The following is a 17,422-nucleotide window of genomic DNA, read 5'->3' on the forward strand; positions in this document are numbered from 1 at the left end:
CAACTGCCTTCTCGATTTCTCTCTGTTGATATTTTACATCTCCCTCCCTAACGCCTGGGGCCAGGGACTCGGAGGAGGGACCCACGGGCGGAGCCTCTCCCCTGCAAAATTTTAATGTCCTCATCAGGCCCAGGAAAGGCCAGCCGGTTTCGGGAGCACCTTGTGGAGTCAAGTAAATACCTGACTTCCACAACAGTGCAAACACAGGCATCTCAGCTGAAGCTTCCCAGCTCCGTCTCCCTTTGGGGAAGACACACTCCCAGACACATCCCCATTGTCCTGATAGTCCCCACACTGTCCCCCCTACTCACCTACCCAGCCCCACTGCACATTGCAGCTCCTGAGGGCGGTGCTAATGCAGCAGGGCACTGTTCAGTGTGGCCAGCTGCAGGTCCCTCTTTGGAGCTTCTCCAATTCATCCCCTCCATAACAGTCACCCAGTGAGCATTTGGACTTACTGAGCTCCACTAGGCCCTGAATCATGTGGAATTTATGGGTCTCTGTAACATCATATTCCAAGTTGGGCATTTTCCTGATTGCTGCCATGCTCCCTCTCCCTCCTGAGTCTCCTCTCGAAGTTCCTAGGTGCTGCTCTAAAGGGCCAGGACCTGAGAGGGGATGTGAAGGATGGGGGTCATCATGATGGCTCAGTGGGGCTGGTGTGCCTGAGCTTGCTCAAGATCAGTCCCCTAATGGCTTCCATCTTCTTGATGTGGCCAAAGCTTTTGGTGGTGCAAGTGGACAGAGAAAGGTTGACCATGACTAGGTTCATCAGGGCCATGACCACCAGAGCACTTTGCAAGATCATCTTCATGTGTGAGCCAGGAGAGAGGTCAAGACAGCAGCGAGGCCTGGGGAGGAGGAGACACCAGCAGACCTGCAAAAAGAGGGAGGAAAACCAGGTAGCCTCCCCCAGATCCCCAAAACTGAGGCTTGGCCAGAAGGCGCATGAACTCACTGCACTGGGAGAGCTTGGGGACTTCTAAGAAGTGCTGGCAACCCTGAAGAAAGCAGAGATGTTGTGCCTAGGAGCCAGGAGGAAAGCAAGGCCACTGGGCGTGGGGCAGGAGTCAAAGGTTTAGGTAAACTGGGCATGGTGTCCAAGGCCTGTAATCCCAGTGGCTTGACAGGAATGTGAGTTCAAAGCCAGCCTCAGCAACAGCACAACACTTAGCAACACAACGAGACCCTGTCTTTAAATAAAAAACAAAATAGGACTGGGGATGTGGCTCAGTGGTTGAGTGTCCCAGAGTTCAACCCCCAATACCAAAAAAAAAAAAAAAAAAAAAAAAAAAGTTCGGGTAAAAATAAGTAGGAGGATATTTGATAATGCTAAATTCTGTTTGGTCATGGGGAGAAAGTAGATATTTTAAAGAAAGGGCATAACATGTGGCTGGGTCCCCAAATCAAAATCCTTGGCCTGCCCTGAAGGAGAATAAGAAGAGAATGCAAAAGAAACAAAAATGCTTTTAAAACCAGGTAAACAGAAAGTCAGATCCTCAGGGAATAGACGGAGAGGTGTGCAGAGGGCTGGCTGCTGGCCTGACAGGAGTGGGGGAGGCAGGATAGCAAGGACATGCGTGTCTACTAGGGCTCCATTCAAGTTTCCCTTTTGTTTTCATTTCTTGGTGTGTGTGTGTGTGTGAGTGTGTGTGTGTGTGTGTGTGTAGGGGGTCTAAAGGACTGGCTCACATGGCCTCTCTCCTCATTGGAGAGAAGCTAGATGGACCTAGGATGGACCTTGGGATGGACCTCCCTCTCTCTCCTCTCTCACACACGCGTGCACACCAACTGCCTTCTCGATTTCTTTCTGTTATCTCTCCCTCCCCAACGCCTGGTGCCAAGGACGCGGAGGGAGGGACCCGCGGGCGGAGCCTGTTCCCTGCACGATTTCTGTGTCTTCATCAGGCCCAGGAACGGCCAATCGCTTCGGGAGCGCCTTCGGGGCGCTCTCGTGGTCCTGGTAGCTGAACCTTCACCTCCTGGAGTCACTTCTGCTACTCGTGGGGCGCTTTTCTGGAGTTACTCAGCCGAGCCCCGGTCCTTCTCACCCTGCCCCTCCCGCATCCCGCTCGCTCCTGGTCCCGGGTCCCCGGCCTCCCCCGGCCGGCAGACCCCAGCAGGGGACGCAGGGGCCTGGGCTCTCAGGGATCCTGACATCTTGGCGGTGATTCCTCACGGAGGAGCCCGGAGTCATGGCTGGCTGCAACTTGGAGACGCTCCGGAGCTTGAGAAAGTGGTGGCGTCTGGGGAAGACCGAGGGTGCCCTCTGGCGAGGCCTGGCCACCAGCGGAGAAGGCTTGCCTTGCCAGGAGTAGGGGAAGGCTGCGGGGAGGGCGAGCGGAGGAGCCCAGGCGCCCTGAAGTTCGCCTTCCTCTCGGCCCCACGTGCGTACAAGTGTCCCTCTTCCTACCCCAGCCACGGGTCATCCAGATGTTCGCACCTCCCTCCCTGCGGAGGGCTCAGTGGGGAGTGGCTCCAGCCAGCAGGGGTTATTGGCGGAGGGTGAAGAGCAGCCTGCTCTCCGCTTTGAAAGCTCTCAGCGGTAGGATTTCCCTAACATCTCACACAGCCACAGTACAGCGGTCCAACCCAGCAATTCGCATAGACTCAATACTCTGGATGAATTTAAGACCTTATTCAAATTTCACCAATTGCCCCTCCAGAATCCAATCCACGACCTCCCATTGCATTAGTTGTCTCGTTTCCTTTTTCTCTCCTGATTTGACATAGCTCATGCCTTTAACACTTTGTAATGGGTTACTTTGTACAGGGTTTGCGCAACTTGGGTTCCATACTTACTCGCGATTAGACTGAGGTCGTGCAATTCTCCCAAGAATGTCACAGGAGGAATGTTGTGCCCTCTCAGGGTACCTTACCAAGAGTCACAAGATGTCAATTAGACCTATTGTTCAAAAAGTTAACTTTTAGCATTTGGTTGAAGAGGCGCCTGTCAACCACATATTTCCCTCTTAAAATTAGTATCAATCTTCTGAGGACATATTTGGAAACCAATAGAATATTTTTGTCTACATCATATTTTTGCTCATTAGTTTTAGCATCTACTGAAGGTTCTTGCTAGAAATAATCATTCTGATGGTGTTTCCCACGTGGTAATTTTCCAGTTTCATAATTTCTTCTGCCTTTATTGAAAGACCCTAGCCCAGTCAGCCCAGTTACCTAAGGCCAAGATATGAAACCAAGATACCAGGCAGGCCATAAACAGGTTCAGGCACCAGGCATGCTCTCCGGACAACCGGTTGAAGAACAGAGCACCTGCATCCTGAGGCATAAATGAATAAACCGGAACAGATAAGCAGGAACAGAAAGAATAGAATGCAGACCTGTGGTTTTTGGAATGCAGACCTGTACCCCCTAGGTGGCCTATATGCTAGATTTAAACAAACCAATAAGAAACCTGTTGCTTCCCGCGCGCGAAACCTGTCCAAAACCCTATAAAAATCTCTGTATCCCCAAGTCCGGTGTGCCAGTTCACCAAAGCTCCGGCTGAGGTTCTGCTGGGCACCCGCAGGCGCCTGTGTCCCAATAAACCAACCTCTTGCTTTTGCAGCCAGTGTTTTGTGTGATTCTCCTTGGACAGGGATACGGGGGTCTTTCATTGGACGGGGGTCTTTCATTATTAATTGATGTCCTGATGAGAGGAAGCGCTCTCTTTTCTCATCTATTCCCTCATTGATGCTCATCATAGTGGACTTATTTGCTTTCTTCTCTGGGCTTTAGTCCCTTCTATTTTCTTGTTTGAATTGTCTCAGACTTGACTACTGAGTGCTCCTTCAAGTTGGCTCCTATCATCTGCGTAATTTTTTTTCCTATTAACTGATTTTCCTCATGGCATGAGTCATACTTTCTCATTTCTTTATATGCCTAGAGTTTTATTTATTTTCAGATGTGTGGCCTTTTTATCTTAGGCTTAGCAGCGCTGTGTTTTGTTGCATGGCTTTGAAGACGTTTGCTTTGTTCTGGAAGGCAGGTTAGAGCCTCAGGGTTCATCTCAATCCTTTTAAAGCTTGTCTTTTAAGATTACTTAAGGTAGGTCTAGGTTGTCCTGTGCTCTAGGGTTACTGTAGGCATACTATGAAGACACACTCCTTCTAGGATTTCCACTACACCCCATGCTGGGCCATGTATTCAACAGTCTCTCCACTCAGGCTTGTAGAAATTAAAATAATTTCCAGCTCTGTTAGTTCTGAGAATCATTCGGCTTCGAGGTCCCTGGAAGTTTTTCTTTCCTGATAGTGCTTGTCCATCCTCATTGAGTTTGACCCCAGGTGTGTGGAGATTCATATTGGCCCAAAGATTCAAGTGGACTCCTATGCACATTTCTAGAGCTCTTTATATAGCTCCCTCCTCTCCAGCCCTCTGCCTTGCAAATTCTGGGTCTGCCTTCCTGTGTAGTCAAAGCTTATCAGGGTTTCAATCTGTATTTATCTGATGGCTGGTGACGAAGTTTCAGAGCACTTCCTGTATAAGTCTTTTGTTGGATATGCGCATTTTGTAATTCTTTTCCTCCAGTCTGTAGTTTCCCTTCCCATCTTCCTAACAAGTGAAGATTTTGCTTTTACATAGCGAAAGTTTTAAATTTTGATGAAGCTTCACAAATTCTTTTTCCTCTTATGAGTTTTGCTTTTGTCGTCATGGCTAAGAATTCTTCACTAAGCCATAGGTCCTAAAGACCTCCTCCAGTATTTTCTTTTAGAAGTTTTATAGCTTTACGTTTAAATTCATGATACATTTTGAGTTAAATGTTCATAAAATATTCTATCTTTTGTTTTTTGTAGACATTCTTTATTAAGTTGAGGAAGTTTCCCTCAAAGCAGCCTGAGAATATTTATTTTGAGTGAATGTTGAAGTTTATAAAAGTGTTTTTCTGCTTCGTTTGATATGGAAATGTGATTTTTCTTCCATAGCATGTCAATATAGTAGATAAACTGATTGATTTTCAAATATTGATCCAGCATTGAATCTCTGGAATAAACCCCACTTAATAATAGCATGATTTTTTTTATATATTATTGAATTCCTTTTGCTCTATTTGGTTAAGGATTTTTTTATTGATAGAAAAAAATATAATTCATAGTTAAATTTCAGATAAGTAAATAAACAATAAATAATTCTTAGAGAAAATAAATCCCAGCTATCGCATAATTATATACTAAGAATTATTGATATTCATCTGAAATTCAAATTGAACTGGGTGTCCTGTATTTTCATTTGTAAAATCTGGCCATCTCAATGATGGTTATACTCCAGGATGGCTCTGATTCTCTATGGCACTCCTCTGCCCTTGCCACAGATTGGCTTTGGGATTCTCCATGCTATGAAGGGCTTTCTCTTTATAGTAGCTCTCGGTTCTCAGGTTCTTTCTCTCTCTCTCTTTTTTTTTAAATTAAATTATTTATTTATTCTAATTTGTTATACATGTCAGGTTCTTTCTTCCAGGTACCAAAAATTGTACTAATCAACCTGAAATAAGTCCACCAAGACACCTTTCCACTTGCTAAGGTCTTCTGAGCCCCCTGGCCTATCCTAGAGTATGTTTAGGAAGCTTTTACTTGATATTGAAGAGGGTTCTTTATGGTTATAAAGGATGTAAAAGTCTCCTTAAACAGAGAAAGAAGTTTCTAGAACTTGCACATGTCAACAAGCAGAACCATATTCCCTGGAGTAGATTTGTGTTCAAGCAAGAGGCACCTTGGTCCCTGTAGCTTGGCATTGGAAGGGGTGTGAACACCTCCTACCTGGAAAAGGTACAATAGGACATCTTATTTTTTGGTTTGCTGTGTGTGTTTGTGATGTGTGTGTGTGTGTGTGTGTGTGTTGTGTGTTTAGAAAACGCTTCTCCTTTTAGTTGTCAGTCTGAGGGGGTAAAACAATTTGTAGTTTTTCAGGGACTCTCCTGTATGTAAAGGCACTTAGACCACAGTTCAGTCCTTCCCAGAGGCTTGAAGTCAGGTGGACCTGGGTGGTCAACAGTCAGGGCACTACCCATGTCAATCTGATAGAAAATAACCCCAAAGGATTAAAAAGGGACTCACCAGAAAGCAAGGGGGAACGTCAGCTGCTGGTTCAGAATCAAGAAAGAGTTAGAAGCCCCTTTGGACTTGGAGTCCCCCCACCATAGTGAGATTTTGAGAGAAAAATACCTAAGGTGACAACCTCAGAGGCAAAGACTAGGAGCCCCCTTGTGGGACCTTACTGCAATTTGAACAGGATCCTGAGTCAACAAGAACATCCCTGGATCAAACCCGAGGTTTGGGGGTTCAATAGCGGCACCTTGTGGCAGCATCTGGTAATGGCAGCATAAGTCTGAGCTTGCTCTTTGTTGGGTGTCTGGGTGTGGGACTCAACAAGCAAGATTCTTGGATAAAACAGAGGAGGGAGGACTCAGGAAGAAGACCCAGGGCTTCCTGAACATATACATAGGAGGTTTATCCAGTTTTGAGAGGTAGCTCTGCTGTGTTTGCATCCTTGCTCTGTCACAAGCTGTGGGAAGCTGGAATCTCTTTCTGCTCCAGTTTCTTAATCTGCAGAATGGTAACCATAACAGTACCTATCTCCTAAGGCTCTTGTGAGGAGTAAATGAATTAATGCACATTATAATTGTGCCTGGTACATAATAAGTCCTCAGTAAATGTTACAGGCTTACAGTATTCTTTTTATTATCAGGAAAGTAAGTAAGAGATGAGACAATTTTGGCATCTGAGCTGGCTGATGTGATAATAAGCGGCAGAGGTGCAGGTATCATGATTCTCAGTTGACAAAAGATGAGACCAATTCCAGGAAAAACAGATGACTTGCTCGAGAGCAGACAGGCCTGATTTAAACTCTGGTCTTCTGGTCTGACTTGAATTTACCAGAAGCTTGAAATTACCTAGCCTAAAAGCCAAGTTCGTGTGATGCATCAGTCACAGGGTCAGACCCAGAGCATCTGAAGCCCCAGTGAACCCCTTGGGATCAACACATTTCATTCTATCCCTTCAAATCTTTGTTCTCAAATCCGCCTTCTTTCCACCTTCAGTCCCTTTGCCTTTGTTTATCCACACGTCCCGTCTGTACTCTTCAGTGTCTCCTAGTGGGTTTTCCTTCTCCTGGTCTGGCTCCCTGCATTCTACACTCCATGCAGAAGGATGGCCTTCCTGTCTAAAATATACCCCCACTCGGAGCCCTCCAGTGCTGCCCCATCTATAACAAACAGACTCCTTAGACACTACATCAAGGTGCCAGTTCTCTGTATCCTTTAAGTAACCTAAACTGTAGCTGTTTATTTATACACCACAAGTGTCTAATCAGCAAACAGAAGAAAAAAAATACTACTGCTGCCAGAATGTCTGGAGGAATTTTGTGACGATTTAGGTGAACCCCAGCTCAAGAAGGGAAGCTTCAGCAGGCCCTAAATGACAGATTCAAAGTCAGAGCGCTGGGGTATCCTGAAGACTTATAGGGCATATTATGGTATCTGATTTCCCTGGCTGATGGTGGTGTTGTAGAGTGGTTAGCCACTACCTAGATTCAATCCCAGCTTGGCTGTGTGACTGGCTGTGTGACCGTGGACAAGCTCCTCGGCTCCTTTGATAAAGTTGACTCATGTAAAAGGGGTAGTGGTAGCCCTCAGTGTGTAGAACCATGCTTAGAATCATTAGTGCTTAGAACCCATGTCTAGTAGATGCCAGTGGACTTATGTTAGCTGGTGTCACTGAGAACCCAGGAAGATCTGTCCTAGTCTATGAAACTGAGCCCCAGGAATGCAAGGTGTTCAGGGGAGAAGGGTCTTCCTGCCTCCCACCCTCCCAGGTCTCCCCAGCCATGAGCACACCTCTCGGGTTCTTCTGCTCACACCAGATGTGGCTCTGTCTTTGGAGAGAGGTGTCCTCATTTCCTTTCTCCCCACAGAGAAAGCTCAAGTGACTGAAAATCACAGCTCAGAATCTAGCTCTGTCTCCCATGTGACCTTGTGAATGTTCTCTCTCTGGAAAGCAGTTTTCTCATCTGAGAGATGGGGATGAATGTAGTACCCAGATCAGAGAGGCAGCTAGGGCCGGGTGGTTGGGAGCAGGGCTTTAGAGTCAGATGGCTTCAATCTGTTTTACTACTTGGAGTTGTCACCGGGAAGAGACAACTCTGAAGAAGGGTCTGAGGATTTCCCAGAAAGAAGGGGGAACTTGATTCAGGATCAGAACCATTCTTGGTGTAACTTGATAGAAAATAATTTCAGCAGGTGGCAGTCAAAGGCATAAACAGAGGTTTACTTAGGAAAGTAGATGCATGAGGTGCCTCATGCTAATATTTATAGAGGTCTGTGCTGGGGGCTGGACTAGAGGTGGGGCCAAGTTGCAGTTAGACAATTCCATGCCAGTTTTTCTGCATGTGCACATTGCCCTCCTGTTACTTTTGTGGACAAGGGTATGGGTCACCTGTGCAAACCAGGGCTTGTCACTCAGGAGTTGCACTTTCTGCATTTCAGTGGCTCATGGACACTTCCCTGGGATTCAGGATCCCTCCTTTTATTCCCAAACTCTTCTATCAGTGACTGTGGACTGGCCTCCCAACCTTTGGGTATCCCATCTACCTCTAAAAGAGAGACGATAATGGTACCTACTTGTAGGGGTGGTGTGGGGATTAAGTGAGTTAGTGCCTGTGCACTACGTGGGACAGTAATGGCATTTGGCATGCAATCTGCACTAGTTTATTCCTGCTCTCTCTTTGCAGCTCTTCATGACATTTCCACAGAGTTCCCTGTAGCTGCAGCTTAACTGAGACAGACTGTGAGCTCTGGAGCGTTCCCTCGTCAGTCAGTCTGCTTTTTTCTCTGCTGCTGGAGAATGCAAGCCAGTAGGAGATAGATGTTTTTATAGGAATAAACGTGAGTCCATTCTAGTTTATAATTTAAAAAAGTGATCTTTCTAGGGCATTGGTTCCCTATTGTGAACAGATTGTTTTTAAGAATAGATTCTGTTCCGAGCACTGTACCAAATGCTCCACCTCCCCTATTTAATTCCGTTGTCCCACCAACACAGCAGGTGAAGGTTCTTAACCCTCTTTTACATTAAGGAAATGCATCTTAGATAACAGTTATGAGGTCAGGTTTCAATCGTGCAATGTTGAGATACCTATCATCTGATGGAGAAGGCGAGTATACACCTGGGTACAGAGTCTGGAACTCAGGTAGGGATGAACTAGGTAGAGGCCACACTCCTGGCTGAGGAGGTAGCAGGTTCCAGCCCAGCTCTGTCCAGCCCCACATCCCTCACACTTCTCTTAGAGGCATCTTCTGGGGAAGGCTGGGCCTGGATTCCACATGGAGGCCAGGCTAGGTCCTCACTGCTGCTCGGTCCTCCATCTTTCTGGAGTATCTGGCTTCTGCTCCCCATCCAAATAGAAGTGCACCGCCATCTCAAGGCAAGCCAGGTATCATGTTTCTCCATTTCTACAGAAGCCAGGGGCCTTGGAAGACATGGAGACCTGGGCCTCCCTCTAACCCTCAGAATCCATGGCACCAGTGCCCTCTGCTATCCCTCCCTTGTTCTGTAAAAGAGAGCCAAGGCCCCAGTTCCTGGGGACTGGTCTTTCCTTGGGGCTCCAGCTTCTCTGGTCTGTAAATGGACAGCAGTGACCAGTGAGCCTCCAAGCTCCCCTCCAGCTCTACTTGCTTAGAAACTAAGACATGGAGTTCTCCTCGGCCACGTGGGCAATAAACTGCCTAATTGAGGACTGCTGTCGACTCACTCACTCATTCGGGATTGATTGAGCACCATGTGTGCCAGGCACCTTGGTGGGGGCTGAAGACAGAGCAGAGAACCCAGCAGACACAGCCCACTGCCCTGTGGCATCTTGGGTTTGGGGGAGGCAGACATTGAGGGGGCAATTGGCTGGGATAGGAAGTGCTCCAGGGTGGGAAGGGCTCAGGAGCTCTTAACCCAGCCCAAGGAGATCAAGCAGAGCTTCCTGGGGGAAGAGGCGCCTCAGCTGAGTCCTGAAGGTGAGAAGGAGATAGCCGGGTGGGAGTGGACAGGGAGACTCAGGAGACTCCTTGATTTTGAGGGACCTGGAGGGCTGGTGCTGTCCCCCTCCTTTTTTGGTCCCTCCCACTGCAGGGTGCGTGCAGTGGTCTGAGGAGGGAGGCTTCCATTCCATTTGTCCACGTGTGAAGGGAATCCTCCTGGAAGGACTGAACACCCCGTACAGCAGTCAATCAACCCTCTCCACAGGACAGACACATCCCTCTCTGGCGTTTCCCACAACCACAGGGCTGCTGCAGGTGCACGGGGAGCCTGAGCCAGGACCTGTGGTCAGAGGCAGAGAGGGGGTGCAGGCTCCGCTTGGCAAGCACCTCCCTCCTGAACTACCATCCTGCTGGCTGCCTGGGTCCTGACCTGAGGGTCCTTACAGCTGGCTTGTGCATCTGAACAGGCTGGGGAGGGTACAGGCACCTGGAGGGCGGGCTGTGCTGGCTTCTCTCCTCACTGTCTGCTGGTGTGGCTCTGCTGGGCAGGCCTGTGTCCCTAAGCCACCCTTCTGATTTTGATGGAGATAAACGAGCCTCATTCTGGGCCCCTGGCAAGCACCCCAGGACACCTGGTGAAACAGAATGGGTTTTCCCAGCATCTGGCTGGGCTGGCCTCCTCTTCAATGGGGACTCCAGTGATATCTCTGCAGGAGGGAGTGGCAGGATCGACTCCCAGCACTCATGGCCACAGAAGGTCAGGCTTACTGTCCTTGTCTCACTGTTTGGTGAAGAACCTGGTGGCTCCCTTCTCGGCAGAGTGTTGAAGATGGAGACAGATGCACAATGGCTACTGCCCGGTGTGCACTTCATCCTCTCGGGGTCTCTGTCCCCACCCAGGGGAAGGTGGGGGCAGCTCCCGGAGGAGAAGGGGTCTGGGGAAGCCCTTGCTGGCCTCCTTCCTATTGCACAGTGTTTGAAAAAGTCTTTCAAGCGCAGGTATGAACCTTAGTTCCCACGGTGACCTGGGAATGGGGTGACGATGTGAGGCATGTCAACAACAATAACCGTGATAACAAGAACAGCGTTGGCCACAGCAACTCCCACGCTGAGGGCTTCCACTTGCGAACCCTGTGCAGGACCCACAGCTGTGCGCCTTCAGCGTGGTCTGCACACCAAAGAGCGCATGCTCCCCGGAGTGCGTGCGTGGAGCTGAACGCCATCCTGGGCTCCCCACACCTGGGCCTTCTGTGCACACCAGCATGCGTCTGTCTCCTCTCTGGTCCTTCATACTTCGTCAATTTGGAGGTGGATTCAGATGACCCCAAGATCTGTCTGGTGGAGTGGTCTGGGGAGTCACCATCGAAAGCCGGTCAGCGGTGCTGAAGGGAGAGACGCGGAGGAGACCAAGGGGCTGGCGGGGCAGGGATGACAGGGGAAGGTGGGGGTCCCTGGCACTGTTACCAAACTCGAGTCCAGAGTTATAGAAGGGAACACTGGACCTGGAAGCACTTAACACAGGTGAGGCTTTTATTAGGGACTTAGCTCCAGCCAGAAGGGAGGCAGCACAGGGGGACAGGAATCCCAGGCTGGCTCAAGCCAAGGACTGAGGGGGTGGTTTTACAGCAGCTGCAGGGTAGGCAGGGGCCCCTCTCTAGATTTAACAGGCATATGGAGGTGGAACTTCAGCCTGAGCTCTTCAGAGAGCTTCATGCCTCTCAAGTCTCCTTACCATCTTAAGCCCCGCCCCCAGGGCGTGTCTTCCTATGCTAATAAGGTAGAAGTAAGTATGGGTCACTTGGGTGTCTGTCCTAGCCATGCCTTTGACCTGCATCACCTGGGGTTGCCCCTCACCATCTGGAAAGACTCAGATGTTATCATTTTCAGCAGGGTGGCCCCTGCTGCCTCTGGCTTCAGCTGGCACTTCTGCTGACCAGAGAGTCTCAGAGGTAGAGGGACTTGGCCAGGTCTCGCCTCCTGGTGTACTATCTCATTCCCAGGGCCCTAACTACATGTGCACCTTTTACACCCAGGGTGGCTCTGAATCCCGGGAGATCAACAGCTGGCTTGGCTCTTATTTCCCTGGAGAGATGTTTATCTCTTGGCCCCAAGAAGTCCTGGTTTTCATGGGGGTCCCCAACTGTCAGAACCAAGATCAGATTCTCTAAAGGACCCTAGTCCAGAGGATCCTCCTTGTCAGACTTTCTCAGCCCCCATGAAAGGTGACTCTGAATCATACAGACCCTTCTGCAAAATAGTCTTTCTCCCCACCCCATGGAGAACCAACCCCAGGGAGTCAGCCACATGGATCAGAAGCAATAAAGGAATAAACCAGCCCTAGATGCAGTTTCTTAGGGAAAAGTGGAATTTAAATTTAGGTCTGTTGAATCTAACTTCCATGAATTTTACTTTCTTTTTATCTTAGAATATGTGTAAGTTTTTCTTGTTGGTGAGGATGTGAGGGGAAATGTACATACATTGCTGGTGGGACTGCAAATTGGTGCAACGGCTATGGAAAGCAGTATGGAGCTTCCTCAGAAAACTCAGAATAGAACCACCATTTGACCCTACCATCCTACTCTTCAGTTTATACTCAAAGGACTTAAATCAGCATACTATAGTGATGCAGCCACATCAATATTTATAACAGTTCAATTCACAATAGCTAAACTATGGAACTAAACTAGGTGTCCTTCAATAGATGAATGGATAATGAAAATGTGATATATATATATAATATATATATATTATATATATATATATATTTCCCCCAATGGAATATTACTCAGCTTTAAAGAAGATTGAAATTATGTCATTTGCTGATAAATGGATGAAGTCAGAGAATATCATGCTAAATGAAATAAGCCAATCCCAAAAAAACAAAGGCCAAATGTTTTCTCTGGATACTAATTCACAATAAGAGGAGAGCATAGGGAAGAATAGAGTTACCTTAGATTAGCTAGAGGGGAATGAAGGGAGTCGAGGAGAGGGGATATGGGCATGGGAAGGATAGTAGAATGAAACAGACATTATTACTTTATGTGTATATATGATTGCATGACTAATGACAACGCATACAATCAGAAAAATGAGAAATTATACCCCATCTATCATATATCAAAGTGCTTAAATGCATTGTATTGTCATGTATAACTAATTAGAACAAATTTAAAAATTTTTTAAAAATATATTTTTGTAGTTGTTGATAGACCTTTATCTTTTATTTATTCATATGCAGTTCTGAGAAATGAACCCAGTGCTTCACACATGCCAGGCAAGTGCACTACTGCTGAGCCACAGCCCCTGCCCCAAATTTTAAATTTTTTAAAAAAGAATGGGCTGGGGTTGTGGTTTCGTGGTAGAGCACTTGCCTAGCACATGTGAGGCACTGGGTTCCATTCTCAGCACCACATATAAATAAATGAACAAAATAAAGACCCATCAACATCTAAAAAATATTTTTTAAAAATGGCCATACTAATAAAAGCAATATACAGATTCAATGCAATCCCTACCAAAATACCAATGATAATTTTCATAGAACTAGAAAAAAAATAGTCCTTTTATACATTTGGAAGAATAAGAGACCCACCGTAGCTAAAGCAATTCTGAACAAGAAAAGTGATGCGGGAGGCCTCTCAATATCTGATCTCAAATTATACTAACAGAGCTATTGTTTTCCACAGGTTTTTTTTTGCTGCTGTGACTAAAGGATCTGACCAGCATAACTGTAGGGGAGGAAAAGTTTATTTAAAGGCTCACGGTCTTTGTCCGGTGAAAGCTGGTTCCATTCCTCAGGGCTCAAGGTAAGGCTGAACATCCTGGCGGAAGAGAGTGGCAGAGGAAGGCAGCTCACATCATAGTGATCAAGAAGCAGACTCCAGCTCCAGATTTGAAATATACACCCCATAGCCACGCCCCAAATTAAGCACTTCCTCCAGCCACACCCCACTCGCCTCTAGTTACCACCCAATTAATCTCATCAGGGATTCATTCACTGATTGGGTTAAGACTCTCACAATCCAATCATTTCTTCTCGGAAACTTCTTGTATTGTCTCATACATGAGCTTTTAGGGGACCCCTCATATCCAAACCAGGACAGTTACCATAGCAAAAACAGTATGGGACCTGGCATCAAAATAGACATGAAGACCAATAGAATAGAAGAGAAGACACAGAGACAAACCCATATAAATATAGTCATCTGATAATTAACAAAGGTGCCAAAGCAATGCTGAAGAATAGATAGTATTTTTAGCAAATAGTGCTGGGAAAACTGGATATCCTTATGTAGAAGAATGAAATTACATCCCTATCTCTCATCCTGCACAAAAGTCAAGTCAAAATGGATCAAAGACTTAGGAATTAGATCAGAAACTGTGTAGCTACTAGAAGAAAACATAGGTTCAACACTCCATCTTACAGATATAGGTACCAAATTCCTCCACAAGAACCCTACAGTTCAAGAACTAAAACCAAGAATCAGTAAGTGGGATGCCATCAAATTTAAAATCTTCAGCACAGCAAAGGAAATGATTGAGAGAGCAAAGAGAGAGCCTACAGAATGAGAGAAAATCTTTGCCAGCTGATCCTCTGACAGGGGATTAATACCCAGAATATATAAAGAACACAAAAATCTCAGTGCCCCCCCAAAAAACCCCACAAACAACTCCTTCAATAAATGAGTAAAAGAACTAAGCATAAATTTCTCAAAATAAGAAACACAGATGGCCAAAAAGATATGAAAAAATGTTCAACATTTCTAGCAATCAACTAAATGCTAATTAAAACTACATGAAGATTTTAATTTCACTACAGTTAGAAAACCAATTATTAAAAAAACAAGTAATAATAAATGCTGATAAGGAGTTGGGGAAAAACACATTGGCATATTGTAGGTGGGACTGGAAGTTAGTGTCACCACTCTGGTTGTGTGGGGATCCTCAAAAAATCTAGGAATGGAACCACCATATGACCCAATTATCCCACTCCTTGGTATATATCCAAAAGAACTAAAATCAGCATAGAGCAAAACAGCCATTTCCATGTTTATAGCAGCACAACTCACAATGGCCAAGCCATGAAACCAATCCAGATGCCCATCACTAGTCAAATGGATTAAGAAAATGTGGTCTATACACAATGGAGTTTTACTCAGCCAGAAAGAATGAAATTATGGCAATTTCCAGTAAATGAATGAAAATGGAGAAAATCATGCTGAGTGAAATAAGACAGACAAAATCCTGGGTTGAATGTTTTCTTTCATAATTGGAAACTAGAACAAAGTAAGAAGAATGAGAGGGAAAGAGGAAGGAAGGGAAAGACAAAGAAATAGGATGAATTAAACAAAATCTTGTTATACACATATAAATACACCAAAGGGAATTTAACCTTTATGTATACATAGAAGAAGGGCAGTTTATAGTAGAGTAGAGGGGGAGGAATAGGGGAAGGGAGGAGGGGAGGACCAGGGAGGAGGAAATGGGGATTAGAAATAAAATTTTCTTGTGTATCATTTAGTCAAAATGAATCCAAATACTATGTATGATCACAATGCTAAATAAATAATTTTAAAAAGTCCAAGGAAAAAAAGAATGTATTTATTTAAAAAACAAATTGAATATAAAAGGTGAAGATAATTAGATAAAAATAACATGAAATTCTCCACCAGATCATAAGTATTCCATTGGTAAACTTCCTTCCAGAGATAGCAATGCACAACGTGTATTTACACTTTAATGGACCTAGAATCCTACTCTATGCACAGACTGCTAATTGCCTGCCAGATATGTATTCTTATCTCCCTTGGTAACGGGACCCCTGGTAATATGCCCAGGAGAAATTCCATTTTTAAGTCTTCCCAGAAAAGCTGTTGTGGTCTTTCCCTAGGATATCTTGACCACTGGCATGATGGCTGGAGCTCTGGCAGCTATAAGGTGGCTAATGGCATAATATACTACCTCTCAAGGATGGCAGAGCAGAAGACTAGAAGATCTGAACCTCCAATGATTTCAAGGAACAGGACTCAAACCTGAACTGTCTGCCTATAATTTTTTCTTAATGTTAGAGATTTGTTTATTATTTATGAATAAACAAGTGGTTTATTCATCCACTTGTTTAAGCCTTTAAGCTTAAATAGCTATGTATACTTGTGTACCTTTTCAAGTTAATGTCTAAAATTTCTTTAAGTTTAAATAGTTGCAAAGAATGTAATTGTTACTGAAATTGTTAATATTAAACTATTGCATCACTCCTTAAAATTTGTTCAAAGCAGTATAAATTTCTTTCCAACATTCACCTCCATCTATTTAAAAATATATGAATGAAATCTCTGTTAGCAGTTAAATTTCAAATCATTTAGTTTTTTTCTTGAGCTCTAATTTCTATCTTATGTATTTTAGAGGATTTCATCCTACGTATTTTTCTGCTTGAAAGTCTTTAAAATATCTTTTGTCTCTACAATAAAATAGGACACATACACACATTAAAATGCTTTTGTGCTTCTTCTGACCATCAATCTCTGAGGGTTAAAAATTTGTTCTGGATTGAGCTACATTAAAATCTTGATGAATATGTGACCAAAGCATCATAAGTCCATTTAAAAAACTTTTAAATAATAAACATAAAAGAAAGAATAGGAATGCATATGAATAAGATGAATAGAACAAGTTTTCAACTAATTAGCTTATTTATCCATAGATGACTATTACTTATTGCTACAATGAGGATTCAACTAATTTTTCTTCCTGCTTATTGTTTTTATATAGAATTGAGTACTAATAAACCTGCTCTTATAAAGAACAGCACATGCTTATTATAGCAATGTCATGATTCTTTAAACATTTTATGAATTACATACTGAAAAATCACAAAATGTGTATTTTAATATTCTACAGATAATACTTCAGTTACATATCCCATAGTTTTGTTGAAATTAGAAATCACTGACTTGCAAAGGATTTACAATCCAATCGTTAGAGTAATCCACATTTTCAATTTCTGGGAAGTGTTTCAAAAAGACTGTGTACAATGACCCACCAAATATCTGTTAATTACCCTCTCATACAAAGGGGCGTTTGTTTAAATTGCTATTCACAAGGAGTTAGGAAAGATCCAAACATAAATCTCGTTGACTCTTATCAGCATAGTATTTTTATGAAATGCTTTTTTTCTGAGAGCAAACTATAAACATATTTTCACCCACACCTTGGGAAATGTCCACCGAATACCCTAGATGGCAAAGCTAGTTCTCATTGCCAAACCAATTAGCCAAGTCAAGTTTCCAATTTTGAAGTATGTCACTCATTCAGACAAGTGCCCTAAGCAGAATTCTACAGGTCAATGGATTATTGAGAAGCAAATGCAAATCATCATCGTTCTTTGCTGGCATCCCACAAACCCCACTCACGTCCTTTTCCCCTCCTCCATCCTTCCCCCAGAGGAAACTACTCTCCTGACCC

General features: G+C 44.8%; 1 long non-coding RNA gene across 3 annotated transcripts; it reads left to right on the top strand.

Moving 5' to 3' along the window:
- The first annotated feature begins 1,761 nt into the window (after window positions 1-1,761).
- LOC144375288 (uncharacterized) lies at window positions 1,762-16,222 on the top strand. Of its 3 annotated transcripts, XR_013434922.1 has the most exons (4): window positions 1,762-2,387; window positions 8,728-8,881; window positions 13,648-13,767; window positions 15,852-16,222. It is a non-coding gene; the product is annotated as an uncharacterized LOC144375288 (long non-coding RNA). The 3 variants fall into 3 exon arrangements; XR_013434923.1 differs by lacking the exon at window positions 8,728-8,881 and having other exon boundaries at window positions 1,766-2,387; XR_013434921.1 differs by lacking the exons at window positions 1,762-2,387; window positions 8,728-8,881 and having other exon boundaries at window positions 11,048-13,767.
- Window positions 16,223-17,422: the final 1,200 nt, after the last annotated feature.

The sequence above is a fragment of the Ictidomys tridecemlineatus genome, chromosome 1, assembly GCF_052094955.1.
Source record: "Ictidomys tridecemlineatus isolate mIctTri1 chromosome 1, mIctTri1.hap1, whole genome shotgun sequence".
NCBI lineage: Eukaryota > Metazoa > Chordata > Mammalia > Rodentia > Sciuridae > Ictidomys > Ictidomys tridecemlineatus.